The sequence below is a fragment of the Carassius carassius genome, chromosome 14, assembly GCF_963082965.1.
Source record: "Carassius carassius chromosome 14, fCarCar2.1, whole genome shotgun sequence".
Lineage (NCBI taxonomy): Eukaryota > Metazoa > Chordata > Actinopteri > Cypriniformes > Cyprinidae > Carassius > Carassius carassius.
The window spans coordinates 32,736,368-32,759,080 of record NC_081768.1 but is presented as its reverse complement, the minus strand read 5'-3'; the positions used below and the strand labels follow the sequence as shown (position 1 = coordinate 32,759,080).

General features: G+C 37.0%; 1 protein-coding gene and 1 long non-coding RNA gene across 2 annotated transcripts in view; one reads left to right on the top strand and one right to left on the bottom strand.

The window, feature by feature from the left end:
- Nucleotides 1-22,713, bottom strand: part of LOC132157526 (myosin heavy chain, fast skeletal muscle-like) — a 317,123-nt gene that overhangs the window by 253,712 nt on the left and 40,698 nt on the right. The gene's annotated exons all lie outside the window — the stretch shown is intronic.
- On the top strand, nucleotides 12,383-13,976 carry LOC132156654 (uncharacterized). Its single transcript, XR_009437486.1, has 2 exons — nucleotides 12,383-12,490; nucleotides 13,621-13,976. It is a non-coding gene; the product is annotated as an uncharacterized LOC132156654 (long non-coding RNA).

Here is a 22,713-nt window from a genome sequence, read left to right as displayed (position 1 = left end):
ATATTTGCGGCTGCCTATCTGAAATCACCGTTCCGATCAGCGCGTACAGTGTCACGATGTCAAAACAAACAAATTTATTCTTGTTTAAGAGCTTTTTAAATTAAAATATTACCACAAATACACACAATACACCCATTATAACACAACAAGAGCTAAATGCAGGTCTTGGTGACCCGTTTAAGTCAATGTCACCTTTATTTATATAGCGCTTTAAACAAAATACATTGCGTCAAAGCAACTGAACAACATTCATTAGGAAAACAGTGTCAATAATGCAAAAATGATAGTTAAAGGCAGTTCATCATTGGATTCAGTTATGTCATCTCTGTTCAGTTAAATAGTGTCTGTGCATTTATTTGCAATCAAGTCAACGATATCGCTGTAGATTAAGTGTCCCCAACTAAGCAAGCCAGATGCGAGAGCGGCAAGGAACCGAAACTCCATCGGTGACAGAATGGAGAAAAAAACCTTGGGAGAAACCAGGCTCAGTTGGGGGGCCAGTTCTCCTCTGACCAGACGAAACCAGTAGTTCAATTCCAGGCTGCAGCAAAGTCAGATTGTGCAGAAGAATCATCTGTTTCCTGTGGTCTTGTCCTGGTGCTCCTCTGAGACAAGGTCTTTACAGGGGATCTGTATCTGGGGCTCTAGTTGTCCTGGTCTCCGCTGTCTTTCAGGGATGTAGAGGTCCTTTCTAGGTGCTGATCCAGCATCTGGTCTGCATACATACTGGATCCGGGTGACTGCAGTGACCCTCTGATCTGGACACAGACTGGATCTGGTGGCCACGGTGACCTCGGAACAAGAGAGAAACAGACAAATATTAGCGTAGATGCCATTCTTCTAATGATGTAGCAAGTACATAGGGTGTTATGGGAAGTGTTTCCGGTTCCGGTTTACCTAATTAATGCAGCCTAAAAATCCTGTAACGGATTTGGATAATAAAAGCATATTAGTATGTTATGTGTATGCCAGGTTAAAGAGATGGGTCTTTAATCTAGATTTAAACTGCAAGAGTGTGTCTGCCTCCCGAACAATGTTAGGTAGGTTATTCCAGAGTTTGGGCGCCAAATAGGAAAAGGATCTGCCGCCTGCAGTTGATTTTGATATTCTAGGTATTATCAAATTGCCTGAGTTTTGAGAACGTAGCGGACGTAGAGGATTATAATGTAAAAGGAGCTCATTCAAATACTGAGGTGCTAAACCATTCAGGGCTTTATAAGTAATAAGCAATATTTTAAAATCTATGCGATGCTTGATAGGGAGCCAGTGCAGTGTTGACAGGACCGGGCTAATATGGTCATACTTCCTGGTTCTAGTAAGAACTCTTGCTGCTGCATTTTGGACTAGCTGTAGTTTGTTTACTAAGCGTGCAGAACAACCACCCAATAAAGCATTACAATAATCTAACCTTGAGGTCATAAATGCATGGATTAACATTTCTGCATTTGACATTGAGAGCATAGGCCGTAATTTAGATATATTTTTGAGATGGAAAAATGCAGTTTTACAAATGCTAGAAACGTGGCTTTCTAAGGAAAGATTGCGACCAAGTAGCACACCTAGGTTCCTAACTGATGACGAAGAATTGACAGAGCAACCATCAAGTCTTAGACAGTGTTCTAGGTTATTACAAGCAGAGTTTAAAAGTACGATTTAAACCATGCTAATGCACTTCCACTGATGCCAACAAAGTATTCAAGTCTATGCAAAAGAATGTTGTGGTCAATTGTGTCAAACGCAGCACTAAGATCCAATAAAACTAATAGAGAGATACACCCACGATCAGATGATAAGAGCAGATCATTTGTAACTCTAAGAAGAGCAGTCTCAGTACTATGATACGGTCTAAATCCTGACTGGAAATCCTCACATATACCATTTTTCTCTAAGAAGGAATATAATTGTGTGGATACCACCTTTTCTAGTATCTTGGACAGAAAAGGGAGATTCGAGATTGGTCTATAATTAACTAGTTATTTGGGGTCAAGTTGTGGTTTTTTGATGAGAGGCTTAATAACAGCCAGTTTGAAGGTTTTGGGGACATGTCCTAATGACAATGAGGAATTAATAATAGTCAGAAGAGGATCTATGACTTCTGGAAGCACCTCTTTCAGGAGCTTAGATGGTATAGGGTCTAACATACATGTTGTTGGTTTAGATGATTTAACAAGTTTATACAATTCTTCCTCTCCTATGGTAGAGAATGAGTGGAACTGTTCCTCAGGGGGTCTATAGTGCACTGTCTGATGTGATACTGTAGCTGACTTGTTGAGGCTTTATTTTTCGTTAATTTAGCCACTGTATTGAATAAATACCTGGGGTTATGTTTGTTTTCTTCTAAAAGAGAAGAAAAGTAATCGGATCTAGCAGTTTTTAATGCTTTTCTGTAGGATATGTTACTTTCCCGCCAAGCAATACGAAATACCTCTAGTTTTGTTTTCCTCCAGCTGCGCTCCATTTTTTCGGGCTGCTCTCTTTAGGGTGCGAGTATGCTCATTATACCATGGTGTCAAACTGTTTTCCTTAACCTTCCTTAAGCGTAAAGGAGCAACTTTATTTAAAGTGCTAGAAAAGAGAGAGTCCATAGTTTCTGTTACATCATCAAGTTGTTCTGAGGTTTTGGATATGCTAAGGAATTTGCATACATCAGGAAGATAACTTAAAAAGCAGTCTTTTGTGTTAGAAGTGATGGTTCTTCCATACTTGTAACAAGAAGTAGAATTTACAATTTTGGCTATATGAATTTTGCAAAGAACTAAATAATGATCTGAGATATCATCACTTGGCTGAATAATTTCAACACCATCAACATCAATTCCATGTGACAGTATTAAATCTAGAGTATGATTTTGACAATGAGTAGGTCCTGAAACGTGTTGTCTAACACCAATAGAGTTCAGAATGTCTATAAATGCTGATCCCAATGCATCGTTTTCATTATCAACATGGATATTAAAATCACCAACTATTAAAACTTTATCTGCAGCCAGAACTAACTCAGATGTAAAATCACCAAACTCTTTAATAAAGTCTGTATGGTGCCCTGGTGGCCTGTATACAGTAGCCAGTACAAACATAACAGGGGATTTATCATTAACATTTGTTTCTTTGGATAATGTTATATGAAGTACCATTACTTCAAACGAGTTATACTTGTAGCCTGCCCTCTGAGAAATCCTGAAAACGTTGTTATAAATTGAAGCAACACCTCCACCTTTGCCTTTTAGACGTGGCTCATGTTTATAACAGTAATCTTGGGGGGTGGACTCATTTAAAATAATGTAATCATCAGGTTTTAGCCAGGTTTCTGTCAAACAGAGTACATCTATTTTATGATCAGTGATCATATTATTTACAAAAAGTGTTTTCGTAGAAAGGGATCTGATATTCAATAAGCCAAGCTTTATCATTTGTTTATCCATATTGTTTCTGTTTTTTATTTGTTGAACCTCAATTAAATTGTTAATCTTAACCTGGTTTGGACGTTTTTTGTTTTTTCTAGTTCGGGGAACAGACACAGTCTCTATAGTGTGATATCTAGGTGAAAAAGTCTCTATGTGCTGAGAATTAACTGACCTCTGTGACGGGAGGCAGATAGCAGACGGTCGGTTTAGCCAGTCTGTCTGCTTCCTGACCTGGGCCCCAGTTAGTCAAGTATAAACACTAAGACTATTTGCCATATTTCTAGAGAGAAGAGTGGCGCCACCCCAGGAGGGATGAAGACCATCTCTTTTAAACAGGTCAGGTCTGCCCCAAAAGCTCGTCCAATTGTCTATAAACCTATGTTATTCTGTGGGCACCACTTAGACATCCAGCCATTGAGTGATGACAATCTGCTATGCATCTCATCACCACGGTAAGCAGGGAGGGGACCAGAGCATATTACAGTGTCTGACATCGTGCTTGCAAGTTCACACACCTCTTTAATGTTATTTTTAGTGATCTCCGACTGGCGAAGTCGAACATCATTAGCGCCTGCATGAATAACAATCTTACTGTATTTACGTTTAGCATTAGCCAGCACTTTTAAATTTGCCAAGATGTCAGGCGCTCTGGCTCCCGGTAAACATTTGACTATGGTACGCTGGTGTCTCTATATTCACGTTCCGTACAATAGAATCACCAATAACTAGAGCACTTTCATCAGGTTTCTCAGTGGGTGCATCACTGAGTGGGGAGAACCTGTTTAATGTTTTGATCGGAACAGAAGTGCGGTGTTTTGACCCACGACTACGCTGCCTCACCGTCACCCAGTTGCCCTGCTGCTGGGGCTCTGTTTCCGGAACTGAACAATGTACAGGAATCCCTGAGCTAGACGCATCCAAAGCCGTATCTAGAGCCCTAACATTTTTACTATCCTCAATTAAAGTTTGGATGCGTGTCTCTAATTCTGAAATCTTCTCTGTCAGCCTAACTATTTCCCTGCATTTATCACATGTGAATCCCTCATCAGCGACAAAGATAGATAAACTGTACATGTGGCAAGAGGTGCAAGAAACAATGATAGGAGAAGCCATTACTCACCGTGCTTGATGAAAATTCTTGCTGCGGTTGTTTGATGAACTTGTGAAAAACTGGAGCGAGGGAGAGGAGAAAAGAAAAACTCTTTAATAAAGTCTGTATGGTGCCCTGGTGGCCTGTGTACAGTAGCCAGTACAAACATAACAGGGGATTTATCATTAACATTTGTTTCTTTGGATAATGTTATATGAAGTACCATTACTTCAAACCGATTTATACTTGTAGCCTGCCCTCTGAGAAATCCTGAAAACGTTGTTATAAAGTGAAGCAACACCTCCACCTTTGCCTTTTAGACGTGGCTCATGTTTATAACAGTAATCTTTGGGGGATGGACTCATTTAAAATAATGTAATCATCAGGTTTTAGCCAGGTTTCTGTCAAACAGAGTACATCTATATTATGATCAGTGATCATATTATTTACAAAAAGTGTTTTCGTAGAAAGGGATCTGATATTCAATAAGCCAAGCTTTATCATTTGTTTATCCATATTGCTTCTGTTTTTTATTTGTTGAACCTCAATTAAATTGTTAATCTTAACTTGGTTTGGACGTTTTTTGTATTTTCTAGTTCGGGGAACAGACACAGTCTCTATAGTGTGATATCTAGGTGAAAGAGTCTCTATGTGCTGAGAATTAACTGACCTCTGTGACGGGAGGCAGCTAGCAGACGGTCGGTTTAGCCAGTCTGTCTGCTTCCTGACCTGGGCCCCAGTTAGTCAAGTATAAACACTAAGTGTGCAAGACTATTTGACAGCACGACTGGCAGAATAACATATCTCTCGAGCTGCAGGATTCTGCCTTTCGTCGTACGAACGAACACATCACGGACAAGATTGTTTCAAAATACATAATAGCTTGGCGAATATAAATGAAAACAGCCACGTGAACATAAACTGTTGAGAAATAAATCTGAAGTGGATCTACTGAATTTGAATATTAAGTGACCGCATTTACCAGCTACTTCTGTCTTCAATTTTAATCTATAAATATAAAAAAGGAAACTCATTCGTCTTGGCTGCTTTTTTTATGTGTGTACGTATTTATTTATTTACTTTTTTATACATTTTGTATAATTTCATAATTTATGTATTATAATTATAAAAACAAAAATAAATTTAGCCACTCACATAGAAATATATAGTAGGAGCCATTTTGGGGATGGTAAAGGTTTTGTCCACTGGGTGGTGCTGTGGCTATGTTTAATTAGAGAACCTGAGCAGCAAGTGTGTGTTGGTATTTGGGAAGCAAAGTTTTTGAGTGCACTGCAGACTTGCTCTCAAGGGAGAGGACACAAGAAGTTTGAGATAATTTTTAATGGAGTTCAAGTAATAAAGAAAGACATTTGTTATGCATCTACATCCGTCTGCATGGACTCTGTTTGTACATGTTTTAAACTTGCTTACCCCTATTATCAACGGCATTGGAAAGCCAGTACACACACACACACACACATATATATATATATATATATAATTTTTTTTATCAAGTGTACAACTGTACAGTTTCATTTTATCCATCTTGAAAAAATATTTCTGTGTTCTGTATCCCTCTGTGTTGTGTCTGACTTTTTAATTTGGTAGATGAATGTTCCTTTAAATCTCCTTTGTGAATGCTTTAAATGTATAGTCTTCACTTTAGATGAGCTCACAAAGGACTGTTACCATTAGGACTGCCTATGCATAGGGCCTGGGATCTTGTGCAGCGCCCCTGCTGACAACTAGAATAACGTTATTATATTTAAAGTATGAAAATACAATGATTGAACTTTAAAGCACAAGAACAAAACATTTATAGCTGTATTTATGAACTGCTTAATAATGCCTATTAAAGGAGTGCTATTATTATTTTTCACTTTTTCAACTTTAGTTATACTGTAATGTTGTTGTTTCAGCATAAAAAAAGTTCTGCAAAGTTACTAAGATGAAAGTCCAATTCAAAAGGAAATATTTTATTTAACAAAAAACACTTTTTAAAAACTATAATGAACAAATAGTTTGGACTACAACAAATATTGTCTGGGATTTGTGATATCACAAATATGGACGAATGGGATGAGAATTGGTTGAGCTACACTATAGAAAGCAATGAGTGTGATATGTATGTAGTTGACCATGAAGCCTGGAAGAGAAAAACAAAACTCCTTATATTCAGGTGTGAAGAATTATTAGGCATTTTTTCTCCTTTACTGATAAAATAAGCCCAAAAAAAGAGGTTTAACTCAGATTGAAAAATGTGTTACTAAAGCTATATATATTGTTCTGTGAATGTGATTTCAAAGTCTAGATGATTCGAATTAACCCTTTAACTGCCGTATCCCTTAAAACCTGACTGCCAGAGGGCTATTGTGAATGCATGTGCCCGCTGGGCACAGTTTACCTGATGCCACCGGGGTGGTGTTGCACTGATGACTTGAGCCCGCCATCGCTGCTTGCAGCTATATTTAGGGCTCAAGCCCAAAGGGCGAGAGGCCTATTGTTTTCCTTAGGATTATTTTTTATTATTATTCTTCTTCTTATTATTATTATTAGGGCTCAAGCCTGGAGGGCGAGAGCCCTATTGTTTTCCTTAGGATTATTTATTATTATTATTATTATTATTATTATTATTATTATTATTATTATTATTTATTTATTTATTTATTTATTTATTTATTTATTTATTTATTTTTTCTAACGTTACGGGGGCTTTTGGGGTCCTTAACATGCTCGAAAACTCTTGAAAATTAGCACACACCTTGGAACCTGCGGCCATTAGGGCCGGGCAGAGACTGATACACGGGCGTGGCACAGGGGCTCTACAGCGCCCCCTGGAATACTGAGGGCCATATATCATACATACTTGCACATAGACGTACGAAACTCGGTACACATATAGATCTCATCAATACAAACAACTTTCGTATTGCATATCATAGGCTCCGCCCAACAGGAAGTTGGCTACTTAGGGTTTATTATCCGTATTTTCCGTCAAAGTTTTGGGGCCCTCAACATACTCAAAAACTCTTGAAAATTTGCACACACCTTGGAATATGTGGCCTTTAGGAGCCCGCAGAGGCTGGGACCAGGGCGTGGCACAGGGGCTCTACGGCGCCCCCTGGATCTCAGTCGGAAATGTTGATGTATAGCTCACACATACTTGCACATATTCATATGAAACTCAGTACACATATAGATCTCATCGTGCCGAACAACTTTCGTATTGAATGTCATAGGCTCCGCCCAACAGGAAGTCAGCTATTTAGAGTTATGTAAAAAGCGCATGCTCTGGAATTTGAAATACTTGTCATAGGTTTTTTAGGTGATTGCCACCAAACTCGGTCAACATGATCTCAAGACATTGGGGATGAAAAATTGGCAGGGGATTTTTGATATCTCGAACGGTTTGCTCGTGGCGAGGTGTTTTTGAAATTATGGCGAGAAATGAGAAACAGGACGTGTCTAATAGCATCCACATACACTACCTGATTTTAATCAAACTTCATCAGATTATTCGTTGTATGATGTCAATCGCATATATGTGACTATTAGGAGTCAAAGTTATAGCACCACCAACTGGCAGCTTATGTGTGTCATTTTCAAAATGCTTTGAATTCAGCATCTTATTTTTACTCTATTTGCTTCAAACTTCATCAGAATAATGTTAACACAAAGCCTATATTAATCTGCTGGGCGGATATCGATATCTAAAAATATTGTTGCCGTGGCAACATGTCAAACTGGAAGGGTTTTCAGGTCATTTTGAGGCATATAACATACTTAGAATTTCGTGAAATTCAGAACACATATAAGTATTAGTGACAGCTAGACAATGGCAAAAGCTTCTAAAAGGGTGTGAAGGAGGCACTCTATAGCGCCACCTTTTGTCAAAAGTGGGGGGGTTAGTTTTAGCTACAGACACCAAACTCAGTACATATATTGGTCTTATCAAGACGGACAACTTTCTAATTTACAGTCATCAGCTACGACCAACAGGAAGTTGGCTATTTTGACTTGAATATGGATTTTTGGGGAAATTCTGCTGTGAATTAATGCATAGTGCTCAGAGGAGAAGTAGACTTGACACACCAAACTTTGTCTACATGTTGAAAAAACATTGAGGAACTTAAATTGTGAATGGGTTTTGGATAGCTTGAATGGTTTTGCCGTGGTGATTTTTTTAAATGACCGTAAAAAGGGAATCATTAATTGTATTGTATTTTTAAATTGCAGCTTCCAAACACGTCAAAGATTTTTTTCATACAGATGAAAAAGTCATTCTGAGGAAATATGCATAGTTGCATGACTTTACAACACTGTATGGATAACAAAAAATTATAAAAACTGTCAGACATCTCATCTCACTCTGTCCCTCTGTTTGAGTGTGTGTGCTTAGACTTCCATTGTCTGAGAGAAATAGCGCCCCTACAGGTGCAATTCCCGGAATAAAAAAGGGAGGAGACTCTCTTTTAGTTTCACTTTTAAATCGGTTAAAATACAAATAAATACTTAGATTTAATTCAAACTAATAAGCTAAACCAACATATCTGATTATTACCGGTTCAGGGCTCATTAATAATTGATGTGAAAGTCAGTGATACGTGAGAAATACGAGAGATGAATCACCGCTCTGAGCAGGAGCGTGTGGAATGAAGAGCTCAGAAAAAACTAGTTTATTCTTCTTGTATAGCCTTAAAAAAATAAAATATTAAAGCGATATCACACAATTCACCAATTAGAACACACCAAGAGCTAAATTCATATGTTTTTGAACTGTTTGTGTGAAAATGATATATTTGCGGCTGCCTATCTGAAATCATCACCTCCGATCAGCACGTACAGTGTCGAGCTCAAAACTAACGAATTATTCTTGTTTAAGAGCTTTTAAAAATAAAATATTACCACAAATGCACACAATACACCCATTATAACACAACAAGAGCTAAATGCAGGTATTTGTGACCCGTTTAAGTGTGAAAGACTATTTGAAAGCGCAACTGGCAGAATAACATATATCTCTCGAGCTGCAGGATTCTGCCTTTCGTCGTACGAACGAACACATCACGGACAAGATTATTTCAAAATACATAATAGCTTGGCGAATATAAACGAAAACAGCCACGTGAACATAAACTGTTGAGAAATAAATCTGAAGTGGATCTACTGGATTTGAATATTAAGTGACCGCATTTACCAGCTGCTTCTGTCTTCAATTTTAATCTATATATAAAAAAGGAAACTCATTCGTCTTGGCTGCTTTTTTTATGTGTGTATTTATTTATTTATTTATTTATTTACTTTTTTATGCATTTTTTATAATTTCATACTTTATGTATTATAATTATAAAAACAAAAATATATTTAGCCACTCACATTGAAATATCTTAGGCCTTATCCTTTTCTGACAGTTTTAGGGATTTTTAAAAATCCAAAAAAACCTTATTTGTGCTGCAAATAATAATTTCAAACTCATTTGATACTGACCTATGAAATCCTGTGACATGATATTTATTTGAATTTACATGATTTCATAGATGTAACAGTAAATCTGTTCAGCTCACAGATGAAGACTAAGCTGCAATGCAAGCAGAACTTTCACAAATGCTTATAGGTCAATAAAATCATTACAAAACACGTATAAATCATTTAAGGATTTGATAACACTGTAAAATAATGTCTAATTTGTTAACATTATTAAATGTATTGGTAACACTTTATAATAACTGCACTCATTAGTAAATAGTCAGTTTATGCTTTATAAAGCCTTGTCTTAACATTAATAGTCAATACTAAGCAGTTTATAAATACAGCTATAAATTGCTTGTTCTTGGTTTATAAGCACATTTATTACAAAGGAAAGTAAAGGGTCAGTTATCTTCCTAAGAAAAATTAAAATAAACAAACAACAACACAGATTGATACAGAACTCAGAAATATTTATTTCAATATGCAATAAAAGTGCACTGTACACTTGAATTATATATATATATACTTGATAAAAAAATGAAATATAAACGTATGCAATTATATATATATATATATATATATATATATATATATATATATATATATATTATTAGGAGACATTTTGGGGATGGTAAAGGTTTTGTCAACTTGGTGGTGCTGTGGTTATGTTTAATTAGAGCACCTAAGCAAGAAGACTGGGAAGCACAGTTTTTGAGCGCATGGCAGATTATATTATATATATATATATATATATATATATATATATATATATATATATATATATATATATATATATATATATATGAAATATAAACATGCGCAATTATACAAAAATCACTTTTTCAAAACTACAACAAACAAATTGTTTGGACTACAACAAGTATTTTCCGGGATTTGTGGTATCACAAATATTGACAAATGGGATGTGAATTGGTTGAGCTGCACTAGAGAAGGCAACGAGTGTCATATATACGTAGTTGACCATGAAGACTGGAAGCGAAAAAAATAACTCCTTATATTCAGGTTAATAGAATTATTAGGTACTTTTTTCCTTTACTGATAAAATGAGCCAAAAAAGACATTTCACTCAGACTGACGAAACCAAAATTATTAGATCCTCATGAGAAATATTCAAAATTAGATCACTACAGTAATTGCAAAGTAAAGACATGACCACTGGACAGCAAAATGCTTACTGGGTCAGAAGGGTCAGAATTAAAAACAGGTGGAGAAGACCAGAAACACGTAAACTGCAAAAGAATTAAGAATTAAAGTGAAGAATTAGGTGTGAAACAATCAGCGAGCATTTAGTCTACAGTGCCACCATTTTCCAGAACTGCAACTTTCCTGGAGTCTCAGAATTACAATGTGTCAGGTTCTGAGAGACGTAAAAGAACCCAAAAAATTACTTAATTAGAATAGCATGACGTATTGTGGAATATTATTTATTAAGACCTTATATATAGGCTTTATGAACAGATAGGTTTTGAGAGATTCTTGAAGGACTAGCATCACCTCCTCTTGTACGACGGTTTGAGGAATATATCTTCCAGATAGTACCGCCACTCCCTATATGCAGAGTACGCAGTCTTCGTAGGGCACCAACTCCCAGAGGGGGCACCATCCCAGTTGCTCAAAAAAACAACGCTATGCTTTATAAAGCCTTGTCTTAACATTAATAGTCAATACTAAGCAGTTTATAAATACAGCTATAAATTGCTTGTTCTTGGTTTATAAGCACATTTATTACAAAGGAAAGTAAAGGGTCAGTTATCTTCCTAAGAAAAATTAAAATAAACAAACAACAACACAGATTGATACAGAACTCAGAAATATTTATTTCAATATGCAATAAAAGTGCACTGTACACTTGAATTATATATATATATATATACACTTGATAAAAAAATGAAATATAAACGTATGCAATTATATATATATATATATATATATATAGTAGGAGACATTTTGTATAGAGTGAAAATCATGCCAAAACCTCACACACACACAAAACGTGTTTTACTCATACCCTACGATTCACAAACAAACTCAGTGTGGTTTGCAAATACAAAACATCACTTACAAACTAATGCATTTTGTTCTGCAAATAAAAAAACGTAGCTATTAAACAAATACAGTACGTTTTACATATACAAAGAAACGTATTTCTTCAATGACAAAAATATCCTCCAAGTACAAACTTAAATCTTTCATGTACAAAAAAAAAAATCCTTAAATTAAAAAAAAAATCCTTCAAGTACAAAACAAAATCCTTCAAGTACAAAACAAAATTCTACAAGTACGGAAAAATATCACGTGACTTTTGGCACTAATTTTTCGCCTTGATGATCCACACGCATATGCCTTCAGATCCACACGCATGCTAGTAAACTGTCATGTAATTCGCACTCCACAACAGCAGGTGGCGCTGTTAGCGACTTGCTTGGCGCCGCCACCGACATGGACACAGAAGAGAAGAAGAAACGCTAGAGTGAGGGGCGTTTTGAACACGATGAGCGGCCAACAGGTGAGTTTGCAGTCATTTCTGGTGAAAAATCAGCCAGAAGGGGTTGTTATTCGCTATAACAACCGCCTCGCTATACATGATCCCGCTTATTACATTGCACAAAATATTGATTTAAAAATGAGTATATGGATTTTAAAAACGATTGTATTGCTTTCGCTAAAGAAAATAGTCCGTTCCGCGTCCATAGCAACGGTCTGTTTTCATGGCAAGGGTGTGTTTGGACCTCCAAATCAACCCTGGTCTTCTCCTGCTAGTGTCTCATAGAATATAGAGGCTTCATTCCATGTCAAATCAGTCAGAATCCAGGAAAGTGGTTGCAGCAACATCTCAAATGAAGAGTTTTTCTATATTATATTTGAGTCCAAAAACCAAGGCCTGTAAAAATATTCATATTTTTGTCAGTCCTTGAGATTGTCATTTTTATAGCATCAAAAACACTATCAGAGAACCATGTTTGGGCATTAATATCTTAAAGTGTTATTCATAGCCTCACCAAACTTTCCAGGATGGAAGACAAACATGTTCTTAGTATAACTGAACCAAAGTTTGTACTGCATGTCTATTGAGATTCTGCAAGGCCCTAGATTTGGGTAAATGGTTAAACCCCTGATACTGAGGGTATTATAAACTCATTTTCTGCATCCAAATCACAGCAGCAGGCTCTCACTATACATGGGTGCTGCATTTTTTTAAAGCTGAAAATTAGGACATAACCTGCTTGTTTAACCCTTGCTAAAAATAACTATATGCATGAAGTATGTGCAAAGATTTTATTTGAATTAAAGTATATTCAATCAGTTTTAGGAATAAACTTGGCAATGGGTTTGGCACTGGTCCTTGAGGGAGGTTCAAGGGGGGGTATATATAAATACAAACACACAACTTTTTAATTCTGACTTTTTCTAGAAATTGACTATTTTTCCACAAAAGACTTTATAAATTTCACCAAAAATGCATCCCATTGACATTAATTTTAACATACATTGACAAAAAAAAAGTAATGTTATTCAGTCTCAGAATTAATATCGTGTATTTCTGGAGTCTGTTACAAAATGTTATCAAATGTGGTCTGGGTCCTTGATGTAAAAATGTTGAGAACCACTGCCCTACATAAACACATGTCTTTTCAGGGATTGTACCTACCACATTTGGACAGGGAGGACAGTGGCCTGCCTGATGAGCCACACCATGATGTCACTGTTCCTGAGATGGGCGATGTACTGAGTGATGAACAAATGGCAGCACTAAGGGCAGCCATAAATCCCCTGGGACACTCCCAATCACAAGGCTCAGACATCTACCTACTTACTGTGCAGTATGTCCATCACTTACTAGGCTTACAGTAAAACGTACTCAGCAAAGGACCTGATTCAATGCAATTGTAGCACAAATACAAAAAGAACACTTATTTACAGAACAGTGCCCCTGCTAATAACTGGTTTGTAAGATGTTACAGTTACACAAATATATATTTCTGAATCAGTGAGGTGGTCTAATGTTTGATTTTTCTCTGTTTAACCAAATCAGACCAGCAGACATGCCCCGTGTTAGGACTGCCAGCGGAAGAAGGAAGCATAGCTTTCCTCAAGCAGTGCTAGCAGCGGACTTTAAGACTTTCAGCTCTCTTAATGTCGTAATGAATGTTCAAACCAAACACATGTAGATTGTATTATTTTTTATTGTAGTGTGAATACAATCTTAAAATATCTGGGGGGTTGGAACTACCAAAAAAAATACAACATCTTTCTCTCTTTTTCTTTTACTATGGGGACCTGGTTTTCTCTTTCTTAACCAACTTGTGCAGCTCTGTGAGTGCATCTAAAATGCATTTTGGGATGAGAACCTGGTTAGAGGCAGCACTAAAAAGAACAGCCTCCTGAAAACACACAAATTCAAGGTAATCCAGGTCAAGTGTTGCTGACAGACAATATGCTGGAGCTGTGTGTGGATTCTCTCTAACATTGTTTGTGCAAGCAGTTCCTAGAGAGAGGGGAAAAGAGGAAAAATGTATGAGGTCAAAAATACTGGTGTAACTGAACAGGACCAGTAAAATGACCAAAAACTACACTTTGCTTTATTCTTAATATCTTCATGACCATTAGTGATAGAGACCTCAAATATTGACACACGATTAATACAAGATTGTGCTTAAAGAAAATGTAATGATTGATATCATACAGATGCAGAAAATGAGTTTATAATCCCATAGGTATCAGGGGTTTAGCCATTTACCCAAATCTAGGGCCTTGCAGAATCTCAATAGGCATCCAGTACAAACTTTGGTTCAGTTATACTAAGAACATGTTTGTCTTCCATCCTGGAAAGTTTGGTGAGGCTATGAATAACACTTTAAGATATTAATGCCCAAACATGGTTCTCTGATAGTGTTTTGATGCTATAAGAATGACAATCTCAAGGACTGACAAAAATATGAATATTTTTACAGGCCTTAGTTTTGGGACCCAAACATAATATAGAAAAACTCTTCATCCGAGATGTTGCTGCAACCACTTTCCTGGATTCTGACTGATTTGACATGGAATGAAGCCTCTATATTCTATGAGACACTAGCAGGAGAAGACCAGGGTTGATTTGGAGGTCCAAACACACCCTTGCCATGAAAACAGACCGTTGCTACGGACGCGGAACAGACTATTTTCTTTAGCGGAAGCAATACAATCGTTTTTAAAATCAATAAACTCATTTTTAAATCAATATTTTGTGTCAAATTATTTATTTTGTAGGTAGCAATGTAATAAGTGGGATCATGTATAGTGAGGCGGTTGTTATAGCTAATAACAACCCCTTCTGGCTGATTTTTCACCAGAAATGACTGCAAACTCACCTGTTGGCCACTCAAAACGTCCCTCACCCTAGCGTTTCTTCTTCTCTTCTGTGTCCATGTCGGTGGCGGCGCCAAGCAAGTCGCTAACAGCGCCACCTGCTGTTGTGGAGTGCGAATTACATGACAGTTTACTAGCATGCGTGTGGATCTGAAGGCATATGCGTGTGGATCAGCAAGGTGAAAAATTAGTGCCAAAAGTCACGTGACATTTTTCCGTACTTGTAGAATTTTGTTTTGTACTTGAAGGATTTTTTTTTTTAATTGAAGGATTTTATTTTTATACTTGAAAGATTTTAGTTTGTACTTGGAGGATATTTTTGTCATTGAAGAAATACGTTTCTTTGTATATGTAAAACGTACTGTATTTGTTTGATAGCTACGTTTTTTATTTGCAGAACAAAATGCATTAGTTTGTGAGTGATGTTTTGTATTTGCAAACCACACTGAGTTTGTTTGTGAATCGTTGGGTATGAGTAAAACAAGTTTTGTGTGTGTGTGAGGTTTTGGCATGATTCTAACTCTATACATTTTGGGGATGGTAAAGGTTTTGTCCACTTGGTGGTGCTGTGGTTATGTTTAATTAGAGCACCTAAGCAAGAACTGTGTGTGTTGCAGTGTTGGTAACTTGAGTTGAGTGGATGGCAGATTAGCCCCGTAAGGTGGATTCTAGTTGTATGCGGTCCATAAGGTATGGCTTTGTGTGTACATGTGAATAAGGAGAGGCCACAAGAAGTTTGAGATCATGTTTAATGGAGCTCAAGTAATAAAGAAAAAACATTTGTTATGCATCTACATCTGTCTACATGGACTATGTATGTGAATTGGTTGAGCTGCACTAGAGAAGGCAACGAGTGTGATATATACATAGCTGACCATGAAGACTGGAAGAGAAAAAAATAACTCCTTATATTCAGGTGTGCAGAATTATTAGGTACTTTTTCCTTTACTGATAAAATGAGCCAAAAAAAGACATTTTACTCAGACTGACGAAACCAAAATTATTAGATCCTCATGAGAAATATTCAAAATTAGATCACTACAGTAATTGCAAAGTAAAGACATGACCACTGGACAGAAAAATGCTTACTGGGTCAGAAGGGTCAGAAAAAAAACCCAGGTGGAGAAGACCAGAAACACGTAAACTGCAAAAGAATTAAGAATTAAAGTGAACAATTAGGTGTGAAACAATCAGCGAGCATTTAGTCTACAGTGCCACCATTTTCCAGAACTGCAACTTTCCTGGAGTCTCAGAATTACAATGTAACAGGTTTTGAGAGATTCTTGAAGGACTAGCATCACCTCCTCTTGTACGACGGTTTGAGGAATATATCTTCCAGATAGTACCGCCACTCCCTATATGCAGAGTACGCAGTCTTCATAGGGCACCAACTCCCAGAGGGGGCACCATCCCAGTTGCTCAAAAAAAACAAAAAAAAAAACATGCGCCATTCTCCCATCCGACCGCTCGCATCTCATGTTTGTGGCTCAATGTTCGTAATTGATGGATGGACATCTATGCCCGGGACATCTATGCCCGGGACATCTATGCCCGGGTCACATGGGCTCAAACACAAATTTGAAGCTCAATAGCATTTGAGGAGAAAGACTTGCAGTCATAAAACAATTGTAATGTGTTCATTTAGGTGTCAGCTACGATGCACACCTTATACATTTTTTATATATATTAAAATAAAGTGTTACTAAAGTTATATATATTGTTCTGTGTATGTGATTTAAAAGTCTAGATGGGTCGGATGAACCCTTTAACTGCCGTATCCCTTAAAACTTGATTGCCAGAGGGTTACTGTAAATGCTTATGCCCGCTGGGCACAGTTTACCTGATGCCACCGGGGTGGCGTTTGCACTGATGGCTTGAGCCCGCCATCGCTGCTTGCAGCTATATTTATTATTATTTTTTATTTAACCTTCCGGGGGTTTTTGGGGGCCTTAACATGCTCAAAAACTCTTGAAAATTGGCACACACATTGGAACCTGCGGCCATCAGGACGTCGCAGAGACTGGGACCCGGGCGTGACACAGGGGCTCTACAGCGCCCCCTGGAACACAGTCAGAAATCTTGAACCATAGCTCACACACACTTGCATATATTTATATGAAACTCAGTACACTTATGGATCTCATTGAGCTGAACAACTTTCACGCTCTATGTCATAGGCTCCGCCCAACAGGAAGTCAGCTATTCAAGGCTGTTTAAAAAAAGCATGCTCTGGAATTTGATATACTTGTCATAGGTTTTTTACTTGATTGCCGCCAAACTCGGTCAACATGATCTCAAGACATTGTGGATGAAAAAATGCCAGGGGATTTTTGATATCTCGAACGGTTTGCCCGTGGCGCGGCGTTAAAATTTGGGCAAAAAATGAGAAACAGGAAATGCCTAATAACATCCACATACATTGCCTGAGTTTGATCAAACTTCATCGATTTGTTCAATGTATGATACCGATCGTATATATGTGACTATTAAGAGTCAACATTATAGCATAACATTATTATTATAACATTAGTAAATGCATTGGTAACACTTTATAATAACTGCACTCATTAGTAAATAGTCAGTTCATGCTTTATAAAGTCTTGTCCCAACATTAATAGTCATTAATAAGCAGCTTATAAATACAGCTATAAAAAACTTTTTCTTGGTTTATAAGTACATATATTGAAAAGGAGAGTAAAGGGTCAGTTATCTTCCTAAGAAAAATAAAAAATAAACAAACACAACACAGATTGATAAAGATATATTTATTTCAATATGCAATAAAAGGAAACCGTACACTTGAATTATATATATATATATATATATATATATATATATATTTGTCCACTGGGTGGTGCTGTGGCTATGTTTAATTAGAGAACCTGAGCAGCAAGTGTGTGTTGGTATTTGGGAAGCAAAGTTTTTGAGTGCACTGCAGACTTGCTCTCAAGGTGGATTCTGGTTGTATGCAGTCCATAAGGTATGGCTTTGTCTGTACATGTGAACAAGGAGAGGACACAAGAAGTTTGAGATCATTTTTAATGGAGTTCAAGTAATAAAGAAAGACATTTGTTATGCATCTACATCCATCTGCATGGACTCTGTTTGTACGTGTTTTAAACTTGCTTACCCCTATTATCAATGGCATTGGAAAGCCAGTACACACACACACACACAAACACACACACACACACACACACACACACACATGTATATGTATATGTATATATATATATATATATATATATATATATATATATATATATATATATATATATATATAATTTTTTTTATCAAGTGTACAGCTGTACAGTTTCATTTTATCCTTCTTGAAAAAATATTTCTGTGTTCTGTATCCCTCTGTGTTGTGTTGACTTTTTAGTTTGGTAGATGAATGTTCCTTTAAATCTCCTTTGTGAATGCTTTAAATGTATAAATAGTCTTCACTTTAGATGAGCTCACAAAGGACTGTTACCATTAGGACTGCCTATGCATAGGGCCTGGGATCTTGTGCAGCGCCCCTGCTGACAACTAGAATAACGTTATTATATTTAAAGTATGAAAATACAATGATTGAACTTTATAGCTCAAGAACAAAACATTTATAGCTGTATTAATGAACTGCGTAATTATGCCTATTAAAGGAGTGCTACTATTATTATTTTTCACTTTTTCAACTTTAGTTATACTGTAATGTTGTTGTTTCAGCATAAAAAAAGTTCTGCAAAGTTACTAAGCTGAAAGTCCAATTAAAAAAGAAAATATTTTATTTAACAAAAAACACTAAAAACTATAATGAACAAATAGTTTGGACTACAACAAATATTGTCTGGGATTTGTGATATCACAAATATGGACGAATGGGATGAGAATTGGTTGAGCTACACTATAGAAAGCAATGAGTGTGATATATATGCAGTTGACCATGAAGCCTGGAAGAGAAAAACAAAACTCCTTATATTTAGGTGTGAAGAATTATTAGGCATTTTTTCCTTTACTGATAAAATAAGCCCAAAAAAAGAGGTTTAACTCAGATTGAAAAATGTGTTAGTAAAGTTATATATATTGTTCTGTGAATGTGATTTCAAAGTCTAGATGATTCAAATTAACCCTTTAACTGCCGTATCCCTTAAAACCTGACTGCCAGAGGGCTATTGTGAATGCATGTGCCCGCTGGGATTTTTGATGTCTCGAATGGTTTGCTCGTGGCGAGGCTTGAAATTATGGTGAGAAATGAGAAACAGGAAGTGTCTAATACCATCCACATACATTTCCTGATTTTAATCAAACTTCATCAGATTATTCGTTGTATGATGTCGATCGCATATATGTGACTATTAGGAGTCAAAGTTATAGCGCCACCAACTGGCAGCAGGAAGTGTGTCATTTTTTTAAAATGTTTTGAATTCAGCATCTTATTTTTACTCGATTTGCTTCAAACTTCATCAGAATAATGTTAAAACACAGCCGATATAAATCTGCTGGGGGGATATCGATATCTAAAAATATTTTGCCATGGCAACATGTCAAACTGGAATACTTTTCAGGTGATTTTGAGGCATATAACATACTTAGAATTTCACGAAATTCAGAACACATATCAGTATTAGTGACAGCTAGACAATGGTAAAAGCTTTTAAAAGGGCATGAAGGGCTCCCTCGCTCCAGTTTTTCACAAGTTCATCAAACAACCGCAGTAAGAATTTTCATCAAGCACGGTGAGTAATGGCTTCTCCTATCATTGTTTCTTGCACCTCTTGCCACATGTACAGTTTATCTATCTCTGTCGCTGATGAGGGATTCACATGTGATAAATGCAGGGAAATAGTTAGGCTGACAGAGAAGATTTCAGAATTAGAGACACGCATCCAAACTTTAATTGAGGACAGTAAGAATGTTAGGGCTCTAGATACAGCTTTGGATGCGTCTAGCTCAGGGATTCCTGTACATTGTTCGGTTCCGGAAACAGAGCCCCAGCAGCAGGGCAACTGGGTGACGGTGAGGCAGCGTAGTCGTGGGTCAAAACACCGCTCTTCTGTTCCGATCAAAACATTAAACAGGTTCTCCCCACTCAGTGATGCACCCACTGAGAAACCTGATGAAAGTGCTCTAGTTATTGGTGATTCTATTGTACGGAACGTGAATATAGAGACACCAGCCACCATAGTCAAATGTTTACCGGGAGCCAGAGCGCCTGACATCTTGGCAAATTTAAAAGTGCTGGCTAATTCTAAACGTAAATACAGTAAGATTGTTATTCATGCCGGCGCTAATGATGTTCGACTTCGCCAGTCGGAGATCACTAAAAGTAACATTAAAGAGGTGTGTGAACTTGCAAGCACGATGTCAGACACTGTAATATGCTCTGGTCCCCTCCCTGCTTACCGTGGTGATGAGATGCATAGCAGATTGTCATCACTCAATGGCTGGATGTCTAAGTGGTGCCCACAGAATAACATAGGTTTATAGACAATTGGACGAGCTTTTGGGGCAGACCTGACCTGTTTAAAAGAGATGGTCTTCATCCCTCCTGGGGTGGCGCCACTCTTCTCTCTAGAAATATGGCAAATAGTCTTAGTGTTTATACTTGACTAACTGGGGCCCAGGTCAGGAAGCAGACAGACTGGCTAAACCGACCGTCTGCTAGCTGCCTCCCGTCACAGAGGTCAGTTAATTCTCAGCAAATAGAGACTCTTTCACCTAGATATCACACTATAGAGACTGTGTCTGTTCGCCGAACTAGAAAATACAAAAAACGTCCAAACCAAGTTAAGATTAACAATTTAATTGAGGTTCAACAAATAAAAAACAGAAGCAATAAGGATAAACAAATGATAAAGCTTGGCTTATTGAATATCAGATCCCTTTCTACGAAAACACTTTATGTAAATAATATGATCACTGATCATAATATAGATGTACTCTGTTTGACAGAAACCTGGCTAAAACCTGATGATTACATTATTTTAAATGAGTCCACCCCCAAAGATTACTGTTATAAACATGAGCCACGTCTAAAAGGCAAAGGTGGAGGTGTTGCTTCAATTTATAACAACGTTTTCAGGATTTCTCAGAGGGCAGGCTACAAGTATAACTCGTTTGAAGTAATGGTACTTCATATAACATTATCCAAAGAAACAAATGTTAATGATAAATCCCCTGTTATGTTTGTACTGGCTACTGTATACAGGCCACCAGGGCACCATACAGACTTTATTAAAGAGTTTGGTGATTTTACATCCGAGTTAGTTCTGGCTGCAGATAAAGTTTTAATAGTTGGTGATTTTAATATCCATGTTGATAATGAAAACGATGCATTGGGATCAGCATTTATAGACATTCTGAACTCTATTGGTGTTAGACAACACGTTTCAGGACCTACTCATTGTCGAAATCATACTCTAGATTTAATACTGTCACATGGAATTGATGTTGATGGTGTTGAAATTATTCAGCCAAGTGATGATATCTCAGATCATTATTTAGTTCTTTGCAAAATTCATATAGCCAAAATTGTAAATTCTACTTCTTGTTACAAGTATGGAAGAACCATCACTTCTAACACAAAAGACTGCTTTTTAAGTTATCTTCCTGATGTATCCAAATTCCTTAGCATATCCAAAACCTCAGAACAACTTGATGATGTAACAGAAACTATGGACTCTCTCTTTTCTAGCACTTTAAATAAAGTTGCTCCTTTACGCTTAAGGAAGGTTAAGGAAAACAGTTTGACACCATGGTATAATGAGCATACTCGCACCCTAAAGAGAGCAGCCCGAAAAATGGAGCGCAGCTGGAGGAAAACAAAACTAGAGGTATTTCGTATTGCTTGGCGGGAAAGTAACATATCCTACAGAAAAGCATTAAAAACTGCTAGATCCGATTACTTTTCTTCTCTTTTAGAAGAAAACAAACATAACCCCAGGTATTTATTCAATACAGTGGCTAAATTAACGAAAAATAAAGCCTCAACAAGTGTTGACATTTCCCAACACCACAGCAGTAATGACTTTATGAACTACTTTACTTCTAAAATCGATACTATTAGAGATAAAATTGCAACCATTCAGCCGTCAGCTATAGTATCACATCAGACAGTGCACTATAGACCCCATGAGGAACAGTTCCACTCATTCTCTACCATAGGAGAGGAAGAATTGTATAAACTTGTTAAATCATCTAAACCAACAACATGTATGTTAGACCCTATACCATCTAAGCTCCTGAAAGAGGTGCTTCCAGAAGTCATAGATCCTCTTCTGACTATTATTAATTCCTCATTGTCATTAGGACATGTCCCCAAAACCTTCAAACTGGCTGTTATTAAGCCTTTCATCAAAAAACCACAACTTGACCCCAAAGAACTAGTTAATTATAGAC